Consider the following 18,914-nt stretch of genomic DNA (forward strand, 5'->3'; position numbering starts at 1 on the left):
CATTTAGAACTATACAGTATATAAAATAATGGGTTAGATGTATGGGTTAGATGTATATGGCATTAGAATTGAATCTTAAACAAAATCCAAATTACAATATTTACATAAATGAAGAATAATGCTTACAAAGCAATGTTGCATATTGTGCTAGACCATAAAGAAGCAAAAAGATAAACATTTAACAGTTTGGATGAGTGCCTATAGGAAGGAGAAAGGCAGAGGACCATGTGGATAAAGAGAAACAACAGGGAAAAATAAATAAAGGAAACACTCTCTTCCCTCCCCTTCACCACTTCAATCTGTCTACTTCTCTCCATCAACAATAATCTAGACCTCCTTCACTTCAGGAACATTATGATTTCCCCCAATCACTTTTTACTTTCCTCCTCTCCGTTTTTGTCACCTTGGACACAGTGACCTTTAAAAATCTAAATTTCTTCACTTTACTACCTTTTTAAAATTCTTCCAAAGTTTTCTTTAGCTTTCTGGATAAAAAATAAATCCTAACACAACCCTATCCGTCCTTGTGCTGAGCATTCTGTTCCTTGATGTCAATGTCTTTGTCTAGAATGTTCTTCTGTCCTCTCTTCACCTAACTTGTATTCACCTTTCAGATCCATCTCTCAACATCTGACTAGATCGCTTCCCTTTGCTATGCTCTCAAGAGCATCCTGCGATTATTATTTATGTCACCTATTACAGATGTAATTACCTTTGGTAATTATTTCAGTAATTTCTATTTCTACCAATATTTTTAAGCTCCTTAAAGGTAGGGACCTACTGGTTTTGCTCACCATTGCATTCAAAGAATTTGACAGGGTGCCAGGCCCTTATAATTGGCCCAGTAATTACATGTTAAACAAATGATTAAATGTAAGAATTCCTGCTTTAAGAAAATATTGGACACCTGCCTTCATAATTTAAAAATGAGAGATTTATAGAAGGATGTTTAGAATAAGAGTAATAATAAACAGACTGTGAGTCAGAGAAAGAAATGATGTTCAAAAGGGAAAAAACATGAAATGAAATCAAGAAACACTGACAGCACTTCACTTCTAGATTTAACTATTAAATGATTATTATAAATGTTTGAAAAAGATCTTAAACAAAATCCACACACATCCACATCACACATCTATTTTATATTTCTCTGTTCAGAATCTGTGTATAATTCTGTAGCTTCTGAGTAGAAGTTTTTAAATTGCATTCCAACTGACAGGCTTTAAATAATAATGATTTTTTCTGAAACAAAGCCAGGAGGTTTTACATCATAGGTGTCCAACTACCCAAAGATTCATTGTGCAGAAACTAATTCCGAACTAATTCCAAAATTTGCTAATGCATTTCCTTATGTAAACAAAAGTGAAGACAGTCGGACATAAGAGAAGAATGAGTGTATTGCTACATTTTTCAAGTATACATCTGTTTTTTTAATTCTGTGGCATTCCAACTGGCCTAAAGAAAACCCCAGGAAGAAAACTACAAATGGTATACCCCATGCACATACACTTAATAATGCCTAGAACACATGGAAGTTGTAAAATTGGGAGGAAAACCAATGTTTCTCATTGAAACAAGTCTAGCCATAGATGGGAAGCCTCAGAAACAGGATCTTTGTTATTCAGAAACCAGTGCCAATTAGCCTAGATATGTTTTCAGAGAAAGATAAAATCTGATCAGGGCTATGTGCCAGGTGTTTTATAAATTTTATATCACTTAATCCTCCCCACAAGTCCTGTAAGGTATATATAAATGTCAACATTTACAGCAGAAGAAACTGAGATGCAGTTAAACAGTTAACCAGAGTAGACACAGGTACCAGTTGGGTAAGGCTTGAACCCGAGTATAACTCAAAAATATTCATGTTTTCCACTCAGGCCTGCCGTAAAGGATTCCTCCTCTCTTCTTTAAATCCCAGTCTTTCTCTGTCTATTACTGTATCTCTTGAGCTCTTCTCAAAATTTTCTTTCTCCCACCAATTTGCCAGTCATCTTTGAACACTTTCACTGTGGTTAGTATGACAGACATTACAAACTTGTGGACCCACTGTGCACCTAACTAGAGGGTAATTTGAGACTGATTTCTATTTCACATCTTGATCTCTTTCTCTTTTTCTCTTCTTGGTCACAGAATGTCTTGGACAAACATTTACTATGGGTACTAAAATTTAACCTGTGAAGAGTTGAAAGAATAGTATAATAAATTACGTTCGATCATTTCCAAATTTCTGGTGCGTACGCTAGCTTATTTAAGAATCTTTTTTTTAGGTCAACTTGACTTTAATGTTTTCTAAATGGAATTAAGCCAACGAAGTGTTGCTCTCATCTGGAGTTTGCCTCATTACGGACCACAATAAAGGGAAAAATCTCCAAGCTATTCCAAAATAGATCTCTCCTACTTGATACCTGTGAGTATTATTTCTCTGCTAAATAAAACTGAAGAAGAGGGACTTCCCTGGTCGTCCAGTGGTAAAGAATCCGCTTTACAATACAGGGGATGCGGGGAACTAGTCAGGGAACTAAGATTCCACATGCCGCGGGACGACTAAGCCCACGAGCCACAAGTACTGAGCTTGCACGCCTCAACTAGAGCCTGTGTGCTACAAACTACAGAGCCCACGTGCTCTGGAACCTGTGCACCACAACTACAGAGCCCATCCACCCTGGAGCCCATGGGCCACAATTAGAGAAGAGAAAACCCACACACCACAATTAAAGAGAACCCTGCAGGCCACAACAAAATATCCCGCGTGCCACAATGAAGACCCTGTGTGCCTCAACTAAGACCCGATGCAGCCAAAAATAAAAATAAATAAACAAATCTTTAAAAAAAATACTGAAGAAAAGATTTCCCTTCCAAAGACCGAGCCCCTCATATTCATGGACTTTTCTCATCTGCACCTTCTTAAACTTGGGATTCTAACACTCGCTAATTTAATCTAAATGGTTTTCAGTAAATTATTTAACTTCACTTTAGTGTGTTCATCCATTAAAAAATGTTGTAGTAATACATAATGAAATATTGTCAATGATTACATAATATTTTTAAAGCAGACATGGTTTAGAGAAAGTTCTCAGTATTTCTTTTTCTTCTCTTCTCTTACTGTATTCTAAATTCTCAGAGGCTCTTGCTGTTTCCCTGATTCTCTTTCCTTCTGTAATTCACTTCTTCACTAACACCTTACATTCTTAATTTGCTTACTCTGAATTAACATCTCAAATCTCAAGCCCTTTCTTAACTGGAGTTCCTATCAACCTCTATTTCTCCCCCTTACTCTAGAGTAGGCTGGAACTTTATATCAAAGATTAAATTTTTTAAATGGGTAGGTTGTCGTTATGTAACTCATGTGGAACTTTAGCATGTCAAAAACCTTTATCAAACTCATACATCCTGCAGTGAGATGGTTGAACAGATATTTCCCTTTCAACATTCCTATAGAAAAGTAGCATATCTGGATTGAATTAGAGTGCAATGTTCCTGTCTCTAGCCAAGCTGAAGATATTCCCCAATCCACCATGACTATTGAGAGATGGGGTGGCTTGCTACAAGGCTCACTTCCAGTCTTCTTGATATATGGATATATGCTATATAAATGATAATAACAAGCAGATCTAGGAAAATAATTAAGGGAAAGGTAATACTCAGAAATGGTCATAAGGAATAAATATTATCATAGTAAAGTAGTATGGCTTGTTGTTTAGGCTAAATGGTAATATCAATGACATTGTGGTAGCTTTAAAACCCCATATTCTTTTGATATTCTTGCATCAAGGGGTCTCTGTGACTACTTGAGCAATAGTATATTGTACAATTTTCAGAAGTCATATTGTACAATTTTCTAGGCCCAGGCCACAAAAAAATGGTAACTTCCATTTCCTGTTTCTTAGATCACTTACCCTGGGAACCCAGCCACCGCACAGTGAGGAAGTCCTGTCAGTTCATGAGGAGCCCAAAGGGAGATAAACCAAAGGCTCTGGCTCACGGTTCTATGAGCTTCCAAGCTGAAAGTCAGAACCCACTTGCCAGTCATAAGAGTGAGTCATCTTAACAGTGGGTCCTTCAGACTCCAACAGATGCCTTGTGGAGTAAAGATGAGTTGTTCCCAAGAAACCCCACAAAATTCTAGATTTGTGAACAAAATAAATTATTGATGTTACTTGAGCTATTAAGTTTTGGGTGATCTTTTAGGTATCAATAGGTAACTGGAATAGACACACATTCAAAAGGGCATCAGTTGCTTGACTAAGTTTGAGGGAGTGAATGTCACATCTTGGGGTCTGTGCCCTCTATGCTCCCTACATTCAAACATCTATATCTATCTATCTATATATGTGTATATATATACACACACACACATATATATATATATATATATGCATACGGACACAACTGATCCTTATTATCCACAGATTCTTCATTTGCAAACTTGCCTACTCACTAAAATCTACTTGTCAACCCTAAGCCAACACTGGAAGCACTTTAATTGTTAGTCATAAACAGGCATAGTGATTAAAAATTTGAGTCCCTCAGCATACACATTCCCATCTGAGACTGAACAAAGCAACACTGCCCTCTTGGGTCCTTTGGGCAGTCTATTTAGTGTCACATTTTTCATTATTTTGTGCTTTTCTTTTGGTGATTTTGCTGTTTAAAATAACCCCTGAGCATCATGTTGAAGTGTCCCCTAGTGTTCCTAAGTGCAAGAAGGCTGTGATGTGCATTGTAGAGAAAATATGTGTGTTAGATAAGCTCCGCCCAGGCATGACTGATAGTGTTATTGGCTTGAATTCAATGTTAATGAAACAACAATACATGTTAAATAAGATGTCTTTAAACAGAAACACATATTAAATGAGTTCATGTATTGATTGGTTGACAAAAATGTTGTGACCAGATGATCACAGAAGCCTCATTGGGTATTTCTCCTAAGAACAATGGCTCAGCAATCACAAATTCAGGATTTGTGGCTACTTTATGCAACATAACTATTATGAATAATGAGAATCAACTGTGTATATCCCAACCTAATATCTCAATGATTCTGCCTAACTTCCAGATATACATGTGTACACATGTGCACACACACACACTCACACGTAAAAAATAGCATGATAGTATAGGAAATCACCCACATAAACTATGAAACATCAGTCCTGCCTCTATTTGTCTGATTATAGTATAAAATTCATTAAAATATGTGAAAAACTCTGAATGCCATTTTATGGACAGATCTACTAATTTCATATCCAAGTAATCTGTTTCTCAACCATGCACATCACTCACAAATTATTTTATCCACACTTCACCTTTTAAATGAGGCATTGTTTTCTAGCTAAGTGAGGAGAAATCATGATGTCCTACATATAATATGAATTTAATGAAAGTTATGTCACACTGAAATGTGTATGATCAGATAAGTACATGGCAAAGATGACTGTGGTTGATTAAAGTTGATATTGTAAATAGACTGGTTAATTCCCCAAACTCAGATGTGAACAAAGCTTTTGTCTACAACTCATTTCCTCTTTTCTTCTCACTGATAAACTTCATAGGTCCACTCTCAGAAACTGACCTCGTTCTGAATATGTGATGATTATATGATGGAGCCCCAAGTGTTAGCTTGTATTTCATTCTTTAAATCTACACTCAAAAGTAGCATCCTTTCTTTTCCTAGTTTGGAGTTGGTTCATGACAGCTGAAGTTTGGATACAAAGGAATATCTAAATCTAGATTTTCCTGCATGAGCTACAAGTAATCATCTATCCTTTGCTCCCTCTTCCAGATGTTCCTAATCTCCCGTCCCCCACTCCACATACACACATACATCCCCCCTCAAACCTTTTGATGTATGACATGCTGGAATGCTGGAGAGAGAAAAGTACTTTTTGGTCAGACAAGGAAATAGAGCTAAACATGGAACAGGGACAAAATTCTAATTTTAAAGAAAGAAGCTCAGTAGAATTGAAGGTTTTCTTTTCACACTGTGGGACCTCCATTTTGCCAGGAAAAAAGAAAAAGGAAAATATGCACAAAATGACTTTTATTATGTTTTTGTTTCAATGAAAAATCTTGATAAAAGAAAATGTAACTTTAGAAAGGAAGTGATATTTGGGCTTTTTTTCTAGTGCAACACCTCTATTCTGTTTACTCTTAATTTTCTCCAGCTTTATTGAAATATGACAAATAATGTATAAATTTAAGGTGTACGACCTGATGATTTGATATGTGTATATTGTGAAATGATTATCACAATAAGGTTAGTTAACACATTCATCATCTCACGTGATTATTATTTTGTGTGTGTGATGAGAACACTTAAGATCTACTCTTTTACCAGCTTTCAAGTATACAATACAGTATTAAATATATAGTCACCCTGCTGTACATTAGATCTCCAGAACTTATTCATCTTATAACGGAAAGACTGTACCCTTTGACCAACATCTCCCCTTTTCCCCCATCCCCTGGCAAACACATATAAGTGAGATCACACACCATTTGTCTTTCTCTATGACATTTTACTTAGCATAATGCCCTCAAGGTCCATTCATGTGATCACAGATGGCAGGATTTCCTTCTAAGTGAGAAAACTGTGGACCAAAGAGATAATGTCACCTGTCCAAACTCTTACACCTTTCTGGTGGCAAAACTGGAATTGGAACCCAAGTCTCAATGCTATTATTTTTGTATTATAGTTGAGTCAGGATCAGAGAATACCCAGAAAGAAAGTTTAACAGTATATCGACATCCTTATTTCTTGAGCTATAATGTTAGTGGATTGATGTAAATCACAGAAAATTTTTGGGCTATACCCTAAGGCTTCATAATCTCTCAGTTTTTTTACATTAAAAATGTGTGTGGGCTTCCCTGGTGGCGCAGTGCTTGAGAGTCCACCTGCTGATGCAGGGGACACGGGTTCGTGCCCCGGTCCGGGAAGATCTCACATGCCGCGGAGTGGCTGGGCCCGTGAGCCATGGCCGCTGAGCCTGTGCATCCAGAGCCTGTGCTCCGCAACGGGAGAAGCCACAACAGTGAGAAGCCCACGTACCGCATAAAAAAAAAATGTGTGTGGTGACACTGGGCTATTAATTCTTTTATTGATACACCATAGAGAAGACTGTCTTAGGATTGCTTGTTTTACAGACATGTAAATTCCTTTTTTAAAATGTTATTGGCAACAGCAGAGAACACTTTCTTCTCTTCCCCATTATAGCTATGAAATTCCATTCAGAAATACTGTCCCAGGCAGTTTGGAGAATTACCATTACCTTCATCTAGCAATGGAAATGGTGATTTCTGGTGACAAATTAAAGCAAACAGTTAGCAGGCAAGACTCACTGTTACTTTGATCCTGGAGCCAGACACAGTAGAGAAAAGCAAATGGAACTTGGCCCCCGATTGTGCTTCAGCTGGTTTCTGGAGTCAAATAAGCATAAAGGGACTGTGATTCTTATGCAGGTTCAGTATTATCCTATGGAAGGTGGAGCAATGAAGAAAGAGAATGAGCCTGAAAATCTGGTGCTTAACTAATGTGTTCATAGAAAACCTGATTAGCTCTGGCTGCTTCAAAGCAGTGTCTGATCTGAAACACGTGTTTATTGCCTAGTGCCCAGAGTTTCCTTTACTGAAGTTATATGATTCACTTGAAGTGTTTTGCCATACCAAATTGGTTAGCTAATTTGAATAAGGAACCCAGATATGTTATTTGTTCCCCAGACTTCTCTAAATAACAGTTTCTTTCCTTCCTCATATCCAAAACACAACTATTAAAATGGAAACATCTTAATAATTTTTAGAAACTCAAGAGAACCTCTTTGAAGTATAAAATGTGAGTAGAACACTGTACATGACTTATGGGTGAAATATGTTTTAGCTAATGTTCAGGGCCTCCGCATGGCATAACTCCAGGGTTTATAACATTTTCTTAACACAAATGGAGCATCCAGACTATTAGCATCTGGTTCAAAGAAAAAAGTAATTCTGAGAGATGGGATAGTAATAGAGGTCAAGAAAGCATGGACTAAGTGAAAAGCCTTGACGCAGATGAGAGAGACATGAAGAACAGAATGTTAATGAGAAAAAAATGATATGAAAAATTAAACTAGTTTGAGGAACATGCCAGACATTGTTCAGTCAGTCAGGGGAGACATATATCATATTGATGCCTAAGATCACAAAAATGACAGCTGAGCTACGGCAGTTAGGAGGCCCTGTTTCCTCTTCTTGAAGTCTCCAGTTGTTCCCTTGTGGGCTCTTTATTTCCATTTTACTCAGTCACACCCAAATCTCTTCACCCTGGACTCAAGAGTTATTATTTTTTTTAATGTAAACTAGATCATGTTGCCCCTATGACTGAAACTTCACAGGGTCATTCCTACATGACTTACCTTGTCCTCAAGGGGAAATGATCTGATCTCTACTTGCCTCTCCATCTTCTGCTGACTTCTTGCACCTTGCTTCCTCCCACTCCATGCCCTATTCCTTATGCTCAGTCCTTTGGCCTTCTTCCTCTTCCTAGAACATCCACACTTTAGAACTATTGCACTTACTGTTCCTCTGTGTAGAATATTCAATCAAAGATATTTTATGTCTGGATCCCTCTTGGCAGTCAGATCTCAGCTCATATGTTACATCCTTAGTGAGGTCTTTCATAAGCATCTAATTTATTTATTTTTTCAATAAAATTATTTTATTTTTTTCATACTAACACAATTTTTATTTTTATATTTTTTAAACATCTTTATTGGAGTAATAATTGCTTTACAATGTTGCGTTAGTTTCTGCTGTATAACAAAATGAATCAGCTATGTGTATACATATATCCTCATATCACCTCCCTCTTGAATCTCCCTCCCACCCTCCCTACCCCACCCCTCTAGGTGGTCACAAAGCACCGAGCTCATCTCCCTGTGCTAGGTAGCTGCTTCCCACCAGCTATCTATTTTACATTAGTTAGTGTATACATGTCAACACTACTCTCTCACTTCATCCCAGCTTACCCTTTCCCAACCTCGTGTCCTCAAGTTCATTCTCTACGTCTGCATCTTTATTCCTTGTCCTGCCCCTAGGTTCATCAGAAACATCTTTTTTTTTTTTTTTAGATTCCATATATATGTGTTAGCATAGGGTATTTGTTTTTCTCTTTCTGACTTACTTCACTCTGTATGACAGACTCTAGGTCCATTCACCTCACTACAAATAGCTCAATTTCTTTTTATGGCTGAGTAATATTCCATTGTATATATGTGCTACATCTTCTTTATCCATTCATCTATTGATGGGCACTTAGGTTGCTTCCATGTCCTGTCTATTGTAAATAGAGCTGCAATGAACATTGTGGTACATGAGTCTTTTTGAATTATGGTTTTCTCAGGGTATATGCCCAGTAATGGGATTGCTGAGTCATATGGTAGCTCTATTTTTAGTTTTTTAAGGAACCACCATACTTTTCTCCATAGCGGCTGTATCAATTTACATTCCCACTAACAGTGCAAAAGGGTTCCTTTTTCTCCACACCCACTCCAACATTTATTGTTCGCAGATTTTTTATTTTAACATCTTTATTGCAGTATAATTGATTTACAATGCTGTGTTAGTTTCTGCTGTATAACAAAGTGAATCAGCTATACATATATTCCCATTTCTCCCACCTCTTGTGTCTCCCTCCCACCCTCCCTATCTCACCCCTCCAGATGGACACAAAGTACCAAGCTGATCTCCCAGGGCCATGTGGCTGCTTCCCACTAGCTATCTATTTTACATTTGGTAGTGTATATATGCCCGTGCCACTTTCTCATGTAGTCCCAGCTTATGCTACCCCCTCCCCGTGTCCTCAAGTCCATTCTCAACATCTGCATCTTTATTCCTGTCCTGCCCCTAGGTTCTTCAGAACCATTTTTTTTATTCCATATATATGTGCTAGCATATGGTAATTGTTTTTCTCTCTGACTTACTTCATTCTGTATGACACTCTCTAGATCCATCTACCTCACTGCAAATAACTCAATTTCGTTTTTTTTATGGTGGAGTAATATTCCATTGTATATATGTGCCACATCTTCTTTATCCATTCATCTGTTGATGGACACTTAGGTTGCATCCATGTCCTGGCTATTATAAATAGAGCTGCAGTGAACATTGTGGTACATGACTCTTTTTGAATTATGGTTTTCACAGGGTGTATGCCCAGTAGTGGGATTTCTGGGTCATATGGTAGTTCTATTTTTAGTTTCTTAAGGAACGTCCATAGTGTTCTCCATAGTGGCTGTATCAATTTACATTCCCACCAACAGTGCAAGAGGGTTCCCTTTTCTCCACACCTTCTCCAGCATTTACTGTTTGCAGATTTTTTTATGATGTCCATTCTGACCAATGTGAGGTGATACCTTATTGTAGTTTTGATTTGCATTTCTCTAATGATTAGTGATGTTGAGCATCTTTTCATGTGTTTGATGGCAATCTGTATATCTTCTTTGAAGAAATGTCTGTTTAGATCTTCTGCCTATTTTTTGATTCATTTTTTTGTTTTTTCGATAGGGAGCTCCATGGACTGCTTGTATATTTTGGAAATTAATCCTTTGTCAGTTGCTTCATTTGCAAATATTTTCTCCCATTCTGAGGGTTGTCTTTTCATCTTGTTTATGGTTTCCTTTTCTGTGCAAAAGCTTTTAAGTTTCATTAGGTTCCATTTGTTTATTTTTGTTTTTATTTCCATTTCTCTATGAGGTAGGTTAAAAAGTATCTTGCTGTGATTTATGTCATGTTCTGCCTTTGTTTTCCTCTAAGAGTTTTATAGTGTCTGGCCTTACATTTAGGTCTTTAATCCATTTTGAGTTTATTTTTGTGTATGGTTTTAGGAAGTGTTCTAATTTCATTCTTTTACATGTAGCTGTCCAGTTTTCCCAGCACCACTTATTGAAGAGGCTGTCTTTTCTCCATTGTATATTCTTGCCTCCTTTATCAAAGATAAGGTGACCATATGTGTGTGGGTTTATCTCTGGGCTTTCTATCCTGTTCCATTGATCTATCTTTCTATTTTTGTGTCAGTACCATACTGTCTTGATCACTGTAGCTTTGTAGTATAGTCTGAAGTCCAGGAGCCTGATTATTCCAGCTCCATTATTCTTTCTCAAGATTGCTTTGGTTATTTGGGGACTTTTATGTTTCCCTACAAATTGTGAATTTTTTTTGTTCTAGTTCTGTGAAAAATGCCATTGGTACTTTGATAGGGATTGCATTGAATCTGTAGATTGCTTTGGGTAGCATAGTCATTTTCACAATGTTGATTCTTCCAATCCAAGAACATGGTATATCTCTCCATCTGTTTCTACCATCTTTAATTTCTTTCATCTGTGTCTTATAGTTTTCTGCATACAGGTCTTTTGTCTCCTTAGGTAGGTTTATTCCTAGGTATTTTATTCTTTTTGTTGCAGTGGTAAATGGGAGTGTTTCCTTAATTTCTCATTTAGATTTTTAATCATTACTGTATAGGAATGCGAGAGATTTCTGTGCATTACTTTTGTATCCTGCTACTTTACCAAATTCATTGATTAGCTCTAGTAGTTTTCCAGTGGCATCTTTAGGATTCTCTATGTATAGTATCATGTCATGTGCAAACAGTGACAGCTTTAGTTCTTCTTTTCTGATTGGGATTTCTTTTATTTCTTTTTCTTCTCTGAGTGCTGTGGCTAAAATTTCCAGAACTATGTTGAGTAACAGTGGTGAGAATGGGCATCCTGGTCTTGTTCCTGGTCTTAGAGGAAATGGTTTCAGTTTTTCACCATTGAGAATGATGTTGGCTGTGGGTTTGTCATATATGGCCTTTATTGTGTTGAGGTAGGTTCGCTCTATGCCCATTTTCTTGAGAGTTTTTATCTTAAATGGGTGTTGAATTTTGTTGAAAGATGTTTCTGTGTCTATTGAGATGATCATATCTTTTTTGTCTTTCAGTTTGTTATTATGGTGTATCACATTGTTTGATTTGCGTATACTGAAGAATCCTTGCATCCTGGGATAAACCCCATTTGATCACGGTGTATTATCCTTTTAATGTGCTGTTGGATTCTGTTTGCTAGTATTTAATTGAGGATTTTTGCATCTATATTCATCAGTGATATTGGTCTGTAGTATTCTTTTTTTGTGACATCTTTGTTTGGTTTTGGTATCAGGGTGATGGTGGCCTCATAGAATGAGTTTGGGAGTGTTCCTCCCTCAGCTATATTTTGGAAGAGTTTGAGAAGGATAGGTGTTAGCTCTTCTCTAAACGTTTCTATTATGTCCTGGTTCAGTCTTGGAAGGTTTTGCTTTTCTAAGATTTTGTCCATTTCTTCCAGGTTGTCCATTTTACTGGCATATAGTTGCTTGTAGTAATCTCTCATGATCCTTTGTATTTCTGCACTGTCACTTGTTACTTCTCCTTTTTCATTTCTAATTCTATTGATTTGAGTCTTCTCTCTTTTTTTCTTGATGAGTCTGGCTAATGGTTTATCAATTTTGTTTATGTTCTCAAAGAACCAGCTTTTAGTTTTATTGATCTTTGCTATTGTCTCCTTTATTTCTTTCTCATTTATTCTGATCTGAAATTTATGATTTCTTTCCTTCTGCTAACATTGGAGATTTTTTGTTCTTGTTTCTCTAGCTGCTTTAGGTGTAAGGTTGGGATGTTTATTTGAGATTTTTCTTGTTTCTTTAGGTAGGATTCTATTGCTATAAACTTCCCTCTTAGAACTGCTTTTGCTGCATCCCATAGGTTATGGGCCATTGTGTTTTCATTGTCATTTGTTTCTAGGTATTTTCTGATTTCTTCTTTGATTTCCTCAGTAATGTCTTGGTTACTTAGTAGTGTATTCTTTAGGCTCCATGTGTTTGTGTTTGTATTTTTACAGATTTTTCCTGTAACTGATATCTAGTCTTATAGCATTGTGGTTGGAAAAGATACTTGATATGATTTCAATTTTCTTAAATTTATCAAAGCCTGATTTGTCACCCAGGATATGATCTATCCTGGAGAATGTTCCATGAGCATTTGAGAAGAAAGTGTATTCTGTTTTTTTTTGGATGGAATGTCCTATAAATATCAATTAAGGCCATCTTGTTTAATACATCATTTAAAGCTTGTGTTTCCTTATTTATTTTTATTTTGGATGATCTGTCCATTGGTGAAAGTGGGGTGTTAAAGTGCTCTCTATGATTGTGTTACTGTCGATTTCCCCTTTTATGGCTGTTAGCATTTGCCTTATGTATTGAGGTACTCCTATGTTGGGTGCATAAATATTTACAATTGTTATGTCTTTTTCTTGGATTGATCCCTTGATCATTATGTAGTGTTCTTTTTGGTCTCTTGTAATATTCTTTGTTTTAAAATCTATTTTGTCTGATATGAGAATTGCTACTCCAGCTTTCTTTTGATTTCCATTTGCATGGAGTGTCTTTTTCAACCCCCTCACTTTCAGTCTGTATGTATTCCTACGTCTGAAGTCTGTCTCTCTTGTAGACAGCATATATATAGGTCTTGATTTTGTATCCATTCAGCCAGTCTCTGTCTTTTGGTTGGAGCATTTAATCCATTTACCTTTAAGGTAATTATCCATATGTATGTTCCTATTACCATTTTCTTAATTGTTTTGGGTTTTTTATTGTAGGTCTTTTTCTCCTCTTGTGGTTCCTGCTAGAGAAGTTCCTTTAGCATTTGTTGTAAAGCTGGATTGGTTGTGCTGAATTCTCTTAGCTTTTGCTTGTCTGTAAAGATTTTAATTTCTCCATCAAATCTGAATGAGATCCTTGCTGGATAGAGTAATCTTGATTGTAGGTTTTTCCCTTTCAACACTTTAACTATGTACTTCCTGCTACTTCCTTCTGGCTTGCAGAGTTTCTGCTGAAAGTTCAGCTGTTAACCTTATGGGGATTCCCTTGTATGTTATTTCTTGTTTTTCCCTTGCTGTTTTTAGTTTCTTTTCTTTGTATTTAATTTTTAATAGTTTGATTAATATGTGTCTTGGCATGTTTCTCCTTGGATTTATCCTGTATGGGACTCTCTGTACTTCCTGGACTTGATTAACTACTTCTTTTCCCACATTAGTGAAGTTTTTAACTATAATCTCTTCAAATATTATCTCAACCCCTTTCTTTTTTTCTTTTTCTTCTGGGACCCCTATAACTCCAATGTTGGTGCATTTAATATTGTCCCAGAGGTCTCTAAGACTGTCCTCAATTCTTTTCATTCTTTTTTCTTTATTCTGCTCTGCAGTAGTTATTTCCACTATTTCATCTTCCAGGTCACTTATCTGTTCTCCTGACTCAGTTATTCTGCTATTGATCTCTTCTAGAGAATTTTTAATTTCATTTATTGTGCTGTTCATGATTGTTTGTTGCTCTTTAGTTCTTCTTGGTCCTTGTTAAACGTTTCTTGTATTTTTTCCATTCTATTTCCAAGATTTTGGATATCTTTACCATCATTATTCTGAATTATTTTTCAGGTAGACTGCCTACTTCCTCTTTGTTAGGTCTGGTGGCTTTTTACCTTGCTCCTTCATCTGCTGTGTGTTTCTCTGTCTTCTCATTTTGCTTATCTTACTGTGTTTTTTTTTTTAACATCTTTATTGGAGTATAATTGCTTTACAATGGTATGTTAGTTTCAGCTTCACAACAAAATGAATCAGTTATATATATATACATATATTCCCATATCTCTTCCCGCTTGCGTCTCCCTCCCTCCCACCCTCCCTATCCCACCCCTCCAGGCGGTCACAAAGCACCGAGCTGATCTCCCTGTGCTATGCGGCTGCTTCCCACTAGTTATCTACCTTACGTTTGGTAGTGTATATATGTCCATGCCTCTTTATCGCTTTGTCACCGTTTACCCTTCCCCCTCCCCATAGCCTCAAGTCCATTCTCTAGTAAGTCTGTGTCTTTATTCCTGTTTCACCCCTAGGTTTTTCATGACATTTTTTTTTAAATTCCATATATATGTGTTAGCATACGGTATTTGTCTCTCTCTTTCTGACTTACTTCACTCTGTATGACAGACTCTAGGTCTATCCATCTCATTACAAATAGCTCAATTTCGTCTCTTTTTATGGCTGAGTAATATTCCATTGTATATATGTGCCACATCTTCTTTATCCATTCATCCGATGATGGACACTTAGGTTGTTTCCATCTCTGGGCTATTGTAAATAGAGCTGCAATGAACATTTTGGTACATGACTCTTTTTGAATTATGGTTTTCTCAGAGTATATGCCCAGTAGTGGGATTGCTGGGTCATATGGTAGTTCTATTTGTAGCTTTTTAAGGAACCTCCATACTGTTCTCCACAGTGGCTGTATCAATTTACATTCCCACCAACAGTGTAAGAGGGTTCCCTTTTCTCCACACCCTCTCCAGCATTTATTGTTTCTAGATTTTTTGATGATGGCCATTCTGACTGGTGTGAGATGATATCTCATTGTAGTTTTGATTTGCATTTCTCTCATGATTAGTGATGTTGAGCATTCTTTCATGTGTTTGTTGGCACTCTGTATATCTTCTTTGGAGAAATGTCTATTTAGGTCTTCTGCCTATTTTTGGATTGGGTTGTTTGTTTTTTTGTTATTAAGCTGCATGAGCTGCTTATAAATTTTGGAGATCAATCCTTTGTCAGTTGCTTCATTTGCAAATATTTTCTCCCATTCTGAGGGTTGTCTTTTGGTCTTCTTTATGGTTTCCTTTGCTGCGCAAAAGCTTTTAAGCTTCATTAGGTCCCATTTGTTTACTCTTGTTTTTATTTCCATTTCTCTAGGAGGTGGGTCAAAAAGGACCTTGCTGTGATTTATGTCATAGAGTGTTCTACCTATGTTTTCCTCTAAGAGTTTGATAGTTTCTGGCCTTACATTTAGGTCTTTAATCCATTTTGAGCTTATTTTTGTGTATGGTGTTAGGGAGTGATCTAATTTCATACTTTTACATGTAGCTGTCCAGTTTTCCCAGCACCACTTATTGAAGAGGCTGTCCTTTCTCCACTGTACATTTCTGCCTCCTTTGTCAAAGATAAGGTGACCATATGTGCGTGGGTTTATCTCTGGGCTTTCTATCCTGTTCCATTGATCTATCTTTCTGTTTTTGTGCCAGTACCATACCGTCTTGATAACTGTAGCTTTGTAGTATAGTCTGAAGTCTGGGAGCCTGATTCCTCCAGTTCCTTCTTTCGTTCTCAAGATTGCTTTGGCTATTCAGGTTCTTTTGTGTTTCCATACAAATTGCAAAATTTTTTGTTCTAGTTCTGTGAAAAATGCCAGTGGTAGTTTGATAGGGATTGCATTGAATCTATAGATTGCTTTGGGTAGTAGAGTCATTTTCACAATGTTGATTCTTCCAATCCAAGAACATGGTATATCTCTCCATCTATTTGTATCATCTTTAATTTCTTTCATCAGTGTCTTATAATTTTCTGCATACAGATCTTTTGTCTCCTTAGGTAGGTTTATTCCTAGATATTTTATTCTTTTTGTTGCAATGGTAAATGGGAGTGTTTTCTTGATTTCACTTTCAGATTTTTCATCATTAGTATATAGGAATGCCAGAGATTTCTGTGCATTAATTTTGTATCCTGCCACTTTACCAAATTCATTGATTAGCTCTAGTAGTTTTCTGGTAGCATCTTTAGGGTTCTCTATGTATAGGATCATGTCATCTGCAAACAGTGACAGCTTTACTTCTTCTTTTCCGATTTGGATTCCTTTTATTTCCTTTTCTTCTCTGATTGCTGTGGCTAAAACTTCCAAAACTATGTTGAATAAGAGTGGTGAGAGTGGGCAACCTTGTCTTGTTCCTGATCTTAGTGGAAATGCTTTCAGTTTTTCACCAGTGAGGATGATGTTTGCTGTGGGCTTGTCATATATGGCCTTTATTATGTTGAGGAAAGTTCCCTCTATGCCTACTTTCTGCAGGGTTTTTATCATAAATGGGTGTTGAATTTTGTCAAAAGCTTTCTCTGCATCTATTGAGATGATCATATGGTTTTTCTCCTTCAGTTTGTTAATATGGTTTATCACATTGATAGATTTGCGTATATTGAAGAATCCTTGCATTCCTGGAATAAACCCCACTTGATCATGGTGTATGATCCTTTTAATGTGCTGTTGGATTCTGTTTGCTAGTATTTTGTTGAGGATTTTTGCATCTATGTTCATCAGTGATATTGGCCTGTAGTTTTCTTTCTTTGTGACATCCTTGTCTGGTTTTGGTATCAAGGTGATGGTGGCCTCGTAGAAGGAGTTTGGGAGTGTTCCTCCCTCTGCTATATTTTGGAAGAGTTTGAGAAGGATAGGTGTTAGCTCTTCTCTAAATGTTTGATAGAATTCGCCTGTGAAGCCATCTGGTCCTGGGCTTTTCTTTGTTGGAAGATTTTTAATCACAGTTTCAATTTCAGTGCTTGTGATTGGTCTGTTCATATTTTCTATTTCTTCCTGATTCAGTCTTGGCAGGTTGTGCATTTCTAAGAATTTGTCCATTTCTTCCAGATTGTCCATTTTATTGGCATAGAGTTGCTTGTAGTAATCTCTCATGATCTCTTTTATTTCTGCAGTGTCAGTTGTTACCTCTCCTTTTTCATTTCTAATTTTATTGATTTGAGTCTTCTCCCTTTTTTTCTTGATGAGTCTGGCTAGTGGTTTATCTATTTTGTTTATCTTCTCAAAGAACCAGCTTTTAGTTTTATTGATCTTTGCTATTGTTTCCTTCATTTCTTTTTCATTTATTTCTGATCTGATTTTTATGATTTCTTTCCTTCTGCTAGCTTTGGGATTTTTTTGTTCTTCTTTCTCTAATTGCTTGAGGTGCAAGGTTAGGTTGTTTATTCGAGATGTTTCCTGCTTCTTAAGGTGGGCTTGTATTGCTATAAACTTCCCCCTTAGAACTGCTTTTGCTGCATCCCACAGGTATTGGGTCGTTGTGTCTCCATTGTCATTTGTTTCTAGGTATTTTTTGATTTCCTCTTTGATTTCTTCAGTGATCACTTCATTATTAAGTAGTGTATTGTTTAGCCTCCATGTGTTTGTATTTTTTACAGATCTTTTCCTGTAATTGATATCTAGTCTCATGGCGTTGTGGTCAGAAAAGATACTTGATACAATTTCAATTTTCTTAAATTTACCAAGGCTTGATTTGTGACCCAAGATATGATCTATCCTGGAGAATGTTCCATGAGCACTTGAGAAAAATGTGTATTCTGTTGTTTTTGGATGGAATGTTCTATAAATATCAATTAACTCCATCTCGTTTAATGTATCATTTAAAGCTTGTGTTTCCTTATTTATTTTCATTTTGGATGATCTGTCCATTGGTGAAAGTGGGGTGTTAAAGTCCCCTACTATGAATGTGTTACTGTCGATTTCCCCTTTTATGGTTGTCAGTATTTTCCTTATGTATTGAGGTGCACCTATGTTGGGTGCATAAATATTTACAATTTTATATCTTCCTCTTGGATTGATCCCTTGATCATTATGTAGTGTCCTTCTTTGTCTCTTCTAATAGTCTTTGTTTTAAAGTCTATTTTGTCTGATATGAGAATTGCTACTCCAGCTTTCTTTTGGTTTCCATTTGCATGAAATACCTTTTTCCATCCCCTACTTTCAGTCTGTATGTGTCTCTAGGTCTGAAGTGGGTCTCTTGTAGACAGCAAATATATGGGTCTTGTTTTTGTATCCATTCAGCCAATCTCTGTCTTTTGGTGGGAGCATTTAGTCCATTTACATTTAAGGTAATTATCGATATGTGTTTTCCTATTCCTATTTTCTTAATTGTTTTGGGTTCATTATTGTAGGTCCTTTCCTTCTTTTGTGTTTCTTGCCTAGAGAAGTTCCTTTAGCAGTTGTTGTAGAGCTGGTTTGGTGGTGCTGAACTCTCTCAGCTTTTGCTTGTCTGTAAAGGTTTTAATTTC

Source organism: Leucopleurus acutus, assembly GCF_964270905.1.
Source record: "Leucopleurus acutus genome assembly, chromosome: 5".
In the NCBI taxonomy this organism is placed as follows: Eukaryota; Metazoa; Chordata; class Mammalia; order Artiodactyla; family Delphinidae; genus Leucopleurus; species Leucopleurus acutus.